The following is an 11,226-nucleotide window of genomic DNA, read 5'->3' as shown; positions in this document are numbered from 1 at the left end:
TTTCCATTTAAAGCTGAGGCACTGGTGTACTGAATGACGTAACTTGGCTATGAGCACACAGCGGTCAGGGTAGGAGCCAGGAATCAGCCTTGACCTTTTACCCCAGCACTGAGATTTCACCATTTTCAGTCAGGCTGCCTCCAAGGTCCCAGGGACCTCGACCTGAGTGTAGCTCACCCTCGAGGGCTGAGGGCCGGGCCATAGCCAGCTCAGGCCAGGGGAGGGAGGTGGTCTCAGGGGGTCCAGTGTTCAGCCCACCTGGGGTGACCGTGGCCTGCTCCCATCCTATAGGCACCGGGCAACCTTCAGTCCCCCAGGGTCACCCCGGCTCCCTGCCCCTTGCAGGCCTGGATAAACCTTACCAGAACCCCAGTGTCACGGGCTTAGGGGGACAGGGCCCTCCCCAGGACAGCCACACACTCCAGGGCTCACATCCTTCCTCGTCTTTCTTTTCCATGCTGCCTCAGACCATCAGCCACCACGACTTTCTTCCCTGGTTCCACAATGTTTGCTCATGCCAGGCACTGCAAGATTTTCATCATTTACTAGAGATCGGCCAGGTCACACATGCCCTCTGCCATCCTTCTGGTTCTTTCCTGCTTCCTAACACTCTCCCGTCTCCCTTCCTCCTTCCTTCCTTTCTGAGGCTATAGATCCTGGCCCCTTTCTCTCTTGGGACAGTTCCTCCCATTTTCACCTCCAAGGAATTTCCCCAATACTTTCTTTTCTGAAGGGGAACTTCGGTAAATAACATTTTCTCAATCTAACTAATTACTAAACTGAGTCCTGTCTTAGTTCAGGCTACTGTAACATAATACCATGGACTGGGCAGCTTAAACAACTGACAGTTATTTCTCACAGTTCTGGAGGCTGGAAGTCCGAGATCAGGGAGCCAGGATGGTCGGGGTCCAGTGAGAGTCATCTTCCTAGTCCCGGACTGCTGACTCCTCACTGTGTCCTCACATGGTGGAAGAAGCACGGGAGCTCTCTGGGGCACTAATACAGGCACTAATAGGGCACTAATCCCATTCGTGAGGGCTCCACCCTCATGACCTTATCACATCCCAAAGGCCCCACCTCCTAATACCATCACATTGTGGGGAGGGGGTGGAATTTCAACCTATGAACTGGGGTGGGGGGGGGACACAAAATTCAGTCCATAACAGTCCCCAAGTGTCCCAACCGAGGAAGGAGGGAGCCCTGAGTAGGTGACATGTTTGAACTTGATCCTTGGAATTGAACGTCACTCATTCACATCATTGATACCATGGCTTTTTCAGCTGATCCTCTGTGCCATCCAGCTACCAGGAGCCACGGAGGCATCAGCTGGATGCTGAGAAAGCCCACCCTGTAGTCCCAACCCCATCGGCCTGCCCACTCAGGATGGGGCTCTGCCCTGAACACACTCCGCACCCTCACAGAGTCCCAAAGGTACTTCAAGGCAAAGACCCTGGGTCTGGTTTCGTACCTGTGTGCCTAGGTCTCCAGCTGCCTCAGCTCCCGGAGACTTTCTCTGTCTAGCTGTCCATTTTGCACTCCTTTTGAGACAAGGCGGCCCACTCTGCCCTCTGTTGTTTCCCACCCTGTCTCAGACTCAGCCATTTGCTTCCTGGGGCCAGCTATGCCTTCCCAGAGCGCAGCTGGGAGATCCAGCCGAGTGGCTTGAGCTGCCCACCAAGCGCCGTGCCTGCCTGCCTCTCAGTAGAGGCGAGCAGCCCGGGACCCCCTGCAGTGGGGACCTACTGCCCAGCTGCTCTCAGGTCCTCGGCACATGGGACCTCCTATCCAAGGTCACACATTCCCAGGCCCACATCTGAGACTGGGTCACGTGGGGTCTACAGGCCTGGAGTCCCATTCCAACTTGGGATGATTCTGACCGGACCTCACAGCTGCAGGGGTCTCGCGGGCTTCGGCTGAGGCGCGGTTGGGCCTGCATCCCGGCTCAGCTTCTCTGTCACTCCCACTGCTTCTGTCCGCTCCCTTCACAGGCGTTGGTGCTGAGAACACTCCTTAACAAACCGCCCACACGCTGAGCTCCAACTGGAGACAGCTTTTCAGGACACCCAACCTGCAGGGCAGGCACTCTGCGGCTCCAGCCTGGGGTGGAAGCCAGGCCTTCGAGAGGAGAGGGTGGGGTTGGGAGGAGGTGTGGGTGATGGGGGGGCCTTTGGGTACCACTGGAGCCCCACGGTCTTGACCACTCAGACCACAAGCCTCAGGATGCCTCACATGGGCCCACAGGTTAGGGCAGCTGGTGTTGGGGTGCTTCTGTAGAGTCGCTCGGGGGACCTGCCCACCATGGTTGCTCCTCTTTTATTGTTTTACACATCAGACCACCGTGTCCTGCCATTCAAGCTGCCATTGAGATTGTTTTTGAAGTTTAGAAACCACATGCCACACCCAAGGCCTGCAGCTGGTTTGGGTTCGGAAATGGCCCTGTTCTCTGAGCCCCAGGTGCTCACTGGCCTCTCAGAGGGGCTAGGAGCCCCCTGTTCTGTCCTTCTTGTCCCACACAGGACTGGACACACAGTGGCTGCTCAGGAAATATGATGCCAGTTGAAGTGAATGGAAGCTGAAAGTGGTTCCATCCACAGATCACAGAGGGCACTTGCCCATCAGGACCACGAGGGCCAGGGAGAGCTGGTAAGAAGCCTCTTCTGGCGGGAATCCATGTGGGCGCCGGCACGGCAGGGAGCAGCGTGGGGTCACCATGGCAGAGCTGCAGCAGCTCTGGGTGCAGGAGGCGGTGGACCCCTGGTGAAGGGTCCGGAGAGAGAGAACATCCGGAAGATGCAGGGCCTCAGGTTCCCGTGGAGGACCGGCTGTTGTGAGGACAGCCAGGCGTCCATGCAGCAAGCACACCAGTGTGTTGAGCACTGCCATGCACCTCTGGCTCAAGCCCAGGCCGTGGGGACCAGCGAGTTGGAGATGTTCCAGGACCGCCTGGCCCAGTGCACTATGCATTGCAACAACAAAGCCAAAGATTCAATGGATGCGGGGAGTAAAGAGCTTCAGGTGAAGTGGCAGCTAGAGAGCTGCGTCATCCAAGTGTGTGGATGACCGCGTGAATCTCACCCCAACCATGACCAAGAGGATGAAGGAGTGTCTCTCGTCCATTGGGAAATAGATGTCTGCTATTGGCCATCGGGGCTGAGGGCAGGAGTCTATTTAAAAAGAGGAATGGAGATTTGGGTCTTTAAGGAAAGTTTATGAATGAGGAAATTAAGGATGTCAGCAAGTTTCAGCAAGTTTCAGTCACTTGCCTCTGGACACTGGTTCCTCTGTCTTTCAATCCTAGAAAGTGAAATGGAAAACACTGGTGCTAAAATTTGGGTCAGAGTTAGTACAGGAGAGTTTTTGTGAGCCTGAATTTCATGTGGCCAGGGCTTATCCTGGCAATAGGCAATCTCCCTTGTACCAAACCAGAGCCCTCCAAAGTACGAGCTTCTCTTAGTACACAGAAACCAACAGGCTGGCAGGTTCATCTGACCCGCCTATGATCTGGTGGGGTGTGAGGAGAGGTGTTTCTGTTTGTTGCCAACCTCCTGTTTGCCAGAAGGATCACCACTACATCTTCCACAAACTGTAATAAATCAAAATCCACGAGGTCCCTAATTTAGAAGGGGAAAGGGGGCTTCTGGGGTTTTGTTTTGCTTGGTTTTGTTTTATATACAAGGGCATGAAGTTATTTAAGATGTAGAGTTGGGAGAGGTAGTTGGGATAAAAATTTTGAAAGAGTCCATTTCTGGCCATCAGGATGTGGATGTGCATTTCTTAAAATGCTCACACATGACATCTTTCAGCCTGGAGACCCTGCAAAAACGTAAGAAGCGATATCACACCGGTAGGGGGAGCAAACCTTCCCTCTCATTGGCAGCCATGGTGGGCCCTGAGGCTGTCGGCAGCAGACTGACAAGACAGTCTTGCAGTGACACTCACCCTTGCAGGCAAAGAGGATTTTGATTGTGCTATATGCCAGTATTCAGGAATGAAGAGTGAGAGAGGAACTGTTGGCTGCTTAATTAAGAGAGTTATGAAGTACTGGCTCTGGAAAAACCTGGTTTTCAAAGAACAGATTAGAGAGAAAGCCTAAACCCAGTATTACTTACTTTGCCCCCTGAAATAACAGAGCTCTACTGAGACAATCCCTTGGCAACACGAAGGTCAAGGGAGAAAAAAGTCAGCAGCTCGGGGGCGAGCTGTGACTCCTTTAGTGCAAAAGAAGGACAGCCCTCTGTTACCAAATACCACTTTTGCCCGGGCTTTTGTGACATGCGTTCTTCTTGCTCCAGTTCTAGCGCCTTATAGTTTTGATAAGGACCGTGTTTCTTGAAATGATAACATAGCCTGTCTGTTTGCCGTTTCAAGACTGTGATCTATTTTCCTAGTGGTTTGGTTTTAAAAATAAACAGGATTCAATTTTTCTTCCCCCCTCCAAAAAGAAAAAGTCTCTTCCATTTCCTCAGCCTGAAAAGGAAGCCAGGTTTTTTGTCCAGAGGTCGGGTAAAGAAAGCCCTGCAGGATTTTGTGGGTGGGGAGTACAGAGGAGTGTGGCCAGGCTCAGCGAGGTTAGAGCACCAGCTCCCCAAGCCTAGGAAGGTGCAGGCTTTTATGGTTCCCGAGAAGAGCCAGGACAAGACTCCATCGCCTCCCCATAGGGCGGCAGGATGGCCGAAGGGAGCCTCGGGCTTGAAGGGGAAAGACCACTTAACACCAAGTTCTCCGGGGCCGTGGGGATGAGCTTCATGCCCAAGTGTGTGAAGGGCCTGTGAAGTGGACACCACAGCTGTGACCAGTGTGACCTGAGACTCAGAGCCTCCTGTAAATAGTGCAGCCACTGAGGGACCCCATCCCTAGGACTTGTGCAGGTCCTGGGAGAGGGAGGGAGCCCCAGATGATGGAGCTGGAATATCCTACAGTAAAGCTTGATGAGTTCAGAGCAGGTGACATTCGATTTGAAGAAACAAAAGAAGGACAACACTTCTTTTGCTCCAGATCACAGAGTAAATCCGCATGCAGTGGACTGAATGGTGTCCCTCCTCACAAATTTATATGTTGAAACTCTAACCCACAGTGTGACTGCTTTGGAAATAGGGCCTTTAGGGGGTGATTAAGTTAAAATGTGGTCATACAAGTGAGAGCCTGATCCGACAGGATTAGTGTCTTTATAAGAAGAGACACCAGAGCTCACATGCACGTCCTCCTCCCTCCCTCCGTCCCCACCACGTGAGGACACAGTGAGAAGGTGGCTGAGAGCTCTCATGAGAAACCACACACTGCTGAATCTTGAACGTAGACTTCAAGAACCGTGAGAAATAAATTTCTGTTGTTTAAGCCCCTCAGTCTGTGGTGTTTTGTTACGGCAACCCTGCAGGTTATACACCATTCCCTCCCTAGGGATGGGTTTTGCAGCGTGCAAGAGTTTCCAGCTCCATTACATCCATCTTCGTCCCTATTTTACCCATGTGGCTTAAATGTACCAGCCTCTGAAGTCAAATTTTCTTAATACTCCAAGAACCATCAGTTTGTGCCCATCAGTGCACATGTCCATTTTCTGCCAGGTTCCCCTCCGCAAGTACTTCTGGGTCTCCTGCCCCAGGACATGCTGACAAGTCCCCCAAGCGCCTGCTGGGTTTGCATTTACACGTGCTCCACTCTGCTGCACATGCTGGATTCCTATCAGTGAGAGCTGAACCCTGGCTCCCACTTTAAGTCTGTGCTGAAGACTGGAAAACGGGAAGAAAAGCATAGCCAAGAGGTTTGTCTCTGCCATCGGAGGCGGCCCTTCCCAGAATCCAGGGGCAACAACATCTGGCACATCTTGGGGGGAGGTCTGCCCACCTGTCTGGTGCCAGTACTTTGGAAACTTCCTTGACCATCCCAGACCCTTGGCCATGAGGCCTCTCTGCCCTTCAGAGTGCCCACCAAGAGCTGTGGTTTGGCCCTGGACTTCACCCAATGATTCCTGGGTCATTGGATGCCTCATTCAGGCACCATCCATGCGGATCAGCTACTTAGATCCTCTGCATTTAGCCAGGTCGGATCTGATAACTGCAAACCTTTCCAACCTCTCTGCAGCCTCCACTGGTCCTCACTCCCCCCTGAACGAGAAGCCACGCACACGTGTCTGTGCATCGTTGCCCACGATGTGCAGCCCCGAGCCCCCCCTCAGAGAGGGGTCTCTGGCAGCGGAACACACTTCACAGAGATGTTTGTTACACAGACGCACCCTGAGGTGCCTTTTGCGTGACTGTAGGTGCCCCTCAGAGCCTCAGGTCTCAACAGCCTCCCTCGCAGGGTTACACTTGCTCAAGCGAGGCCCCCAGAACAAAGTCTGGCTGAGGCTTCCAGGTGAAATCAGGACCCCTGCCCCCCCAGCAGAAGTGACGTCAGGCTTTGAAGTGACAGGGCTTCGGAGACTTCCAAGCACCGGGGGCCACATTTAGCTTCCGATCAAGCGTCCTGTGGGCCCTCCTGCAGAGGACACATCTCGCAGGCTTGGGGCAGGGGGTGGGGCCTGAACTGGGTCAGAGGGGCGTCTGTTTGTCCTTCCACCCCAAGCTCCCGAGTCCGCCTTGACCCGCCTGCCATACACTCTCCCTCGAATGCCCACTCAAGGCTCTGAGTCCTGGGCTCACTTGAGAAGCTGGCTCTGGGTGGAGAAAAGCCAGAGGCAGCTGCAGTGGTAGTTTCAGGGGTTGTTCCCCCCAAAATACCTCCGTGACACTTTTCTGTGCGTCTTCGAGTCCTCTCCCTCCTCGGCAGTGGGGTCTCACGGTGGCCCTGGAAGGTCACTGCGCACAGCACAGCCTACCCTCTAGGATCAGTGGAGGGTGGTCTGGTGTGGGTATCACCACCATCCCCACGTGGTTCCTACGTAGGGGCGTCCCTGTCCCTTTCTCGTGACTGTTCTGCACACCAGACGCTCCTCACACCCACCCGGTTGCTCTTCTCAATTTCTCTCCTCACTGGTCTCTCAACAGAATCCTTTTTAACCTCTGTTAGTCTCTACAGGTGCCCACCAGGTGTCAGCCATTTCAAGCATCTGTGCAATCACTGTTTATTTGTGGTAACAAGGCTGTTATCTCACTACAGATGTCATTAGTATCTTGTAGCAGCTACGGAGCATCCATACAGTGACTCTTAGCTTCATAGGGTCCCCAGAGAGAGACTCAGTAGGAATATAGTGGCAAATGCAGTTGGTGGACCAGCATTCTCCATGCAAATGCTCCCTGGGGGCCAATATTCCAAGGGAGGGTCAGTCCTTGCCCCTGAGGGGATGTGGCCCAGATGTGGGTGGCTTCTGGGTCAGCAGAAGATGGCTGTTGAATCAGCCTTCTCAGGCTGCCATAACAAAATACCACAGACCTGTTGGCTTTCACAACAGTTCTGGTGGCTGGAAGTCCAAGATCAATGTGCCAGCAGGGTTGATGTCTGCTGAGGGCTCTCTCTCTGCGTTGCAGAGGGCTGTCTGCTCACTGTGTCCTCATGGAGCTCCCATTCAGTGCATGGAGCAGGAGGAGGCAAGCACTCTGGTGCCTCATCCTATGAGGGCACGAATCCCATCATGAGGGCTCCACCCTCAGGACCTCATCTAAACCTAAGTATCTTCCAAAGGTCCCATCCATAAATACCATCACATTGGGGGTTAGGGCTTCAACATATGGATTTGGGGGGAGACATAGTTCCGTCCACAGCAGCCATCAAGGAGCAAGGATGCCCCCAGTCATCCCTTGGCACCCAGGCCACAACGGGGCTGTGCTCAGGACTGTGGGGGACTCAGGAGAACGGGGTGGCCCAGGCCAGCGCCTGGCTGTTCACATTCTACAGGAGCTCTGGATAGGTTAGTAGGATTCACGTGGGATGGGCCACGAAGGAAAACTCAGATATAACCTGGGAGAAACGGACTCACTCTGTGGGTGGTCAGAGAAGGGAGGGGTCATCAGTGGAGGACCTCTGGAGAACTGGCTCTGTGTCTTCAGCCTGTTAGCGGTCAACAGGTCTCCTGAGCTGGGCCACACAATGCGTGCACAGGAGTCAGGGCCTTTGGGGGCAGCTCCAGTGTCATGGTGGTGGTGGGACAAGATGGCGGGAGCAGGGTGGAGTGGACTCAGAGCTGGAGGGACCACAGCCTGTGGGGTCTGTGTGGCCCAGTTGCTGTCCCAGAGGACCAAGTACCCAAGTGGATGTGAGGGCTACATTTAGACCCTTCAGGGTCTGGCTCCTGGCCACCTGGGACAGGCCCCAGCTGCGCTCCTGCGGCAGGCCAGAGGGTGGATCTCTGTGCTCCCAGACTCCGCGTCCAGGTGGCTTCTTCGACATGGTCCCTTCATAGTTCCTTTGACCAAGATTATTGGGTCACCTGACAAGGGCCATCAGCAACCAGCTCTTCTCTGAAGTCAATAAGGGTAGCCCAAGACAAGGTTACTCTGCATCATAGGAATCTATTTATTTGGCAAATCAGATTATTCAAATTATTTTTCCAGTTAATTGTCCTAGTTTCACACATGTACATATACCCTGTGTATCTCAGATTTTTCCAGATTAGGAGTACAAATAAGGCCAGACGATGTCCCTAAGCCTCCACTGGTTTTAGTAGTGAAAATTTCAGCCTCTTCCACAACTAAGTTCAGCTGTCCCTAACTCACTGACTGCCACTTGCTGCAGGGTGGGCCCTGGATGCATCAGCACACTAACCTTAACCCTGACCCTGTGCCGCTTCTGTGCCTGACTGCTGATCTTGGGCCAGACTTAACCCAGAGTGTGGACCCTCCTATAGAGCAGCCTAGCCTGCAGCTCTGGACCCGTGCCCACTCCCACAGACCCTGATGGGTCCTCTGTGACATGCAATCCAGGATGGGTCCTCATGGGGAGAGAGAAGAGGCCCATCTCCTCCCCCTAGCGTGTTGGGGTCACTCAGCAGTTCCCAAGGCTCACCTCCACAGTTGTCACATGAACCCCAGTCTGCCACATCCTTCCAAGGACCTACACCTAATAGTTACGCAGCTTGTGAGTCTATACTCTTCTCCGGCCCTCGGTCACCTGGCTCGGCAGAGTCATGCTGCCCACAGGACAAGACTGTATGGTTACAAACATCACTGGGGACGATGGGTCATTAGGGTCCCACCATCCCTTTCCTCTTTAGAAGCCTGTCTGGCCCTAAGCACACTGGTAAATACAACTGCAGCATGAACCGCGCCACTCAGCTCCACTGGGCAGGTTCCCAGCTCCCAGTGCAAAGAGAGAAATCGGAGGTGGGCGGTCCCTAATTCCACCTACCCATGGGCTCTGACCGCATCCAGCCCAGTGTCCTGCTAGATACATGTCTGGCTTTCTGAGACTAGCACGAGTCTGCCTCGGCCCAGGATGGCCATGGGACTGTGCAGCCTGTAGGCAGGGGGAGGAGTGTCCAGGGCTTGGAGCAGCTGGGCGGGACTCAGCTCTGGGTCTGCGGAGCTCCTGACTCCGGCTGCCGGTTCACGGAGGCCCAGTCGGAGGGGCGGAGCCTCTGGTCCTGGCCGTGACCACTGCTCTATCCCCATTTCTACTCTTTCTTCCTCACCGTTCCCTCCAGCCCCCCAGAGTGCCGCCTGACCACTGACCGCAGGGGACGGGGGAGAAGGTGGGGTTTCTGCCCTTCTACGGCTCTCAGTCAAATTGAGGATTCTCAGACAGGAAGCCGCTCTGCCCTCCATGCTTCCTGCCGGTCTCAAACCCCACCCCCAACCCCTCACAGAGCCCCAGCGCTTCAAGCCTGAGACTGTTACCCAACCTCACCCCCTCCTTCCTCGGCGTTTTATCTAAATCGCCCTCTTTCCCCCCACACGGCCACCCCTCCCTTCCGTCCACCACCTCCTCTCCTGCAGGTATAAGGCGGTTGCTTCTCTTCCTAAAGTCCCCCCCCGCCCCCCCCCCGTTCACATTGTCTCATTTGTTACTTCTCATCCCACTCACTCCGTCTTGCAAACCACCCCACAATTTATCCTGATGATCATTTCACTCTCCGGAGGCTGAGTCAGTAGCAGGCTCTCAGCTGCCACCACTGCACCTTTTCTAGAGCAGGAGAGAAGCCCCGTCCAAGCTATGATTCAAGCGTTTACAGTTCCCAACGAGGAACGGCCAAGAGCCCGGTGTCGTCAAGATGGCTCCTCTATTCCTGGCTGTCTCCTCTTCCCCCTCCCAGCCACTGGACGGGGACATCTCTGTGGACGGTGCCGCCGTGGCCGGCTGCCCAGCCAGGACTCAGGAGGGCAAGACAAACACCTTGTTCTCCTCTGGCTGAACCGAATCAAGCCTGATTCCTTCTCATCATTCTCAAGGAAACTAAATCTAGTCAACAACATGCCAGCCTGTTCAAGAGAGCAAACTGGTCATGTCCAGGAATTTCCCACTCCCGGGCTTGTCTCTACTGCGTCTCCTCCCCCGGGCCAGTGCTCAAACTCCATGCGGTGGACGCCCCAGTGGCAATGGGGGAGGGGCTGTCCAATTCCGGCCCTTGGCCTGTCTCCTACCTTTCCCAGGTGTATCCTGCCCCCTCGTGGCTCTCAGGTGTCACCAGTGCCTTTCCACTCTGTCCCCACTATTTTCACAAAGTGTCCACGGCATCACAAAGCCTGGTCCACACCAGCCCGCCACAGTCCCTCTGCAGCTTTGTCCTGGGCACAGGAAGGTTTGGCTGGCCTTCCAGGCCTTTCCAAGGCCCATAGAAAACTCGGGGCTCTCTGCACATACTTGCTCTCCCCAGTCCCCCATTCTGCTGGCATCTCTGTGAGGTCATGGGCCAACAGAGCTCCAGAAGAGACCAGAAAGTACAACTGCTCCACGCCAGGATCCCCAAACCAAAAAAGGAGCTTGGTCCATCCCTCCCACTCCATCTCTCCTCCATGCCAACCCTCTTGATTCTCTCTCCTAACTCCTCTCTTTCTTCCTTTCCAGAATCTTCTAGCCTAACAGAAGGACAAAGGAGAGCTGGGAAACAGCCTTATTCAGATGGTCTCATTCTCTTTCTCCATTCTTCCACCTCATGCTTTTTAGGCTTAGAAATCAAGAGTTCACCTGGGTCTTAGGTTCTTCAGAGCTCCCCAGACACTGAGTGGTTTATATCAAGTTGTCTGGGTGCTGGGGAAAGGGTTTGGGGCCACAGTGAGCAAAGATGGCATTCAAGTGAGCATCAGAGGGAGGGCACACCAGTAAATGTGCCATGTGTCAGCCCACCGTATCAGAGCC

General features: G+C 54.3%; 1 pseudogene; it reads left to right on the top strand.

The window, feature by feature from the left end:
• The first annotated feature begins 2,710 nt into the window (after positions 1–2,710).
• On the top strand, positions 2,711–3,127 carry LOC132495432 (protein FAM136A-like; annotated as a pseudogene).
• Positions 3,128–11,226: the final 8,099 nt, after the last annotated feature.

The sequence above is a fragment of the Mesoplodon densirostris genome, chromosome 8, assembly GCF_025265405.1.
Source record: "Mesoplodon densirostris isolate mMesDen1 chromosome 8, mMesDen1 primary haplotype, whole genome shotgun sequence".
Lineage (NCBI taxonomy): Eukaryota > Metazoa > Chordata > Mammalia > Artiodactyla > Ziphiidae > Mesoplodon > Mesoplodon densirostris.
Note: the sequence above shows the minus strand (reverse complement) of the source record. Positions and strands in the feature narration are given on the sequence as shown.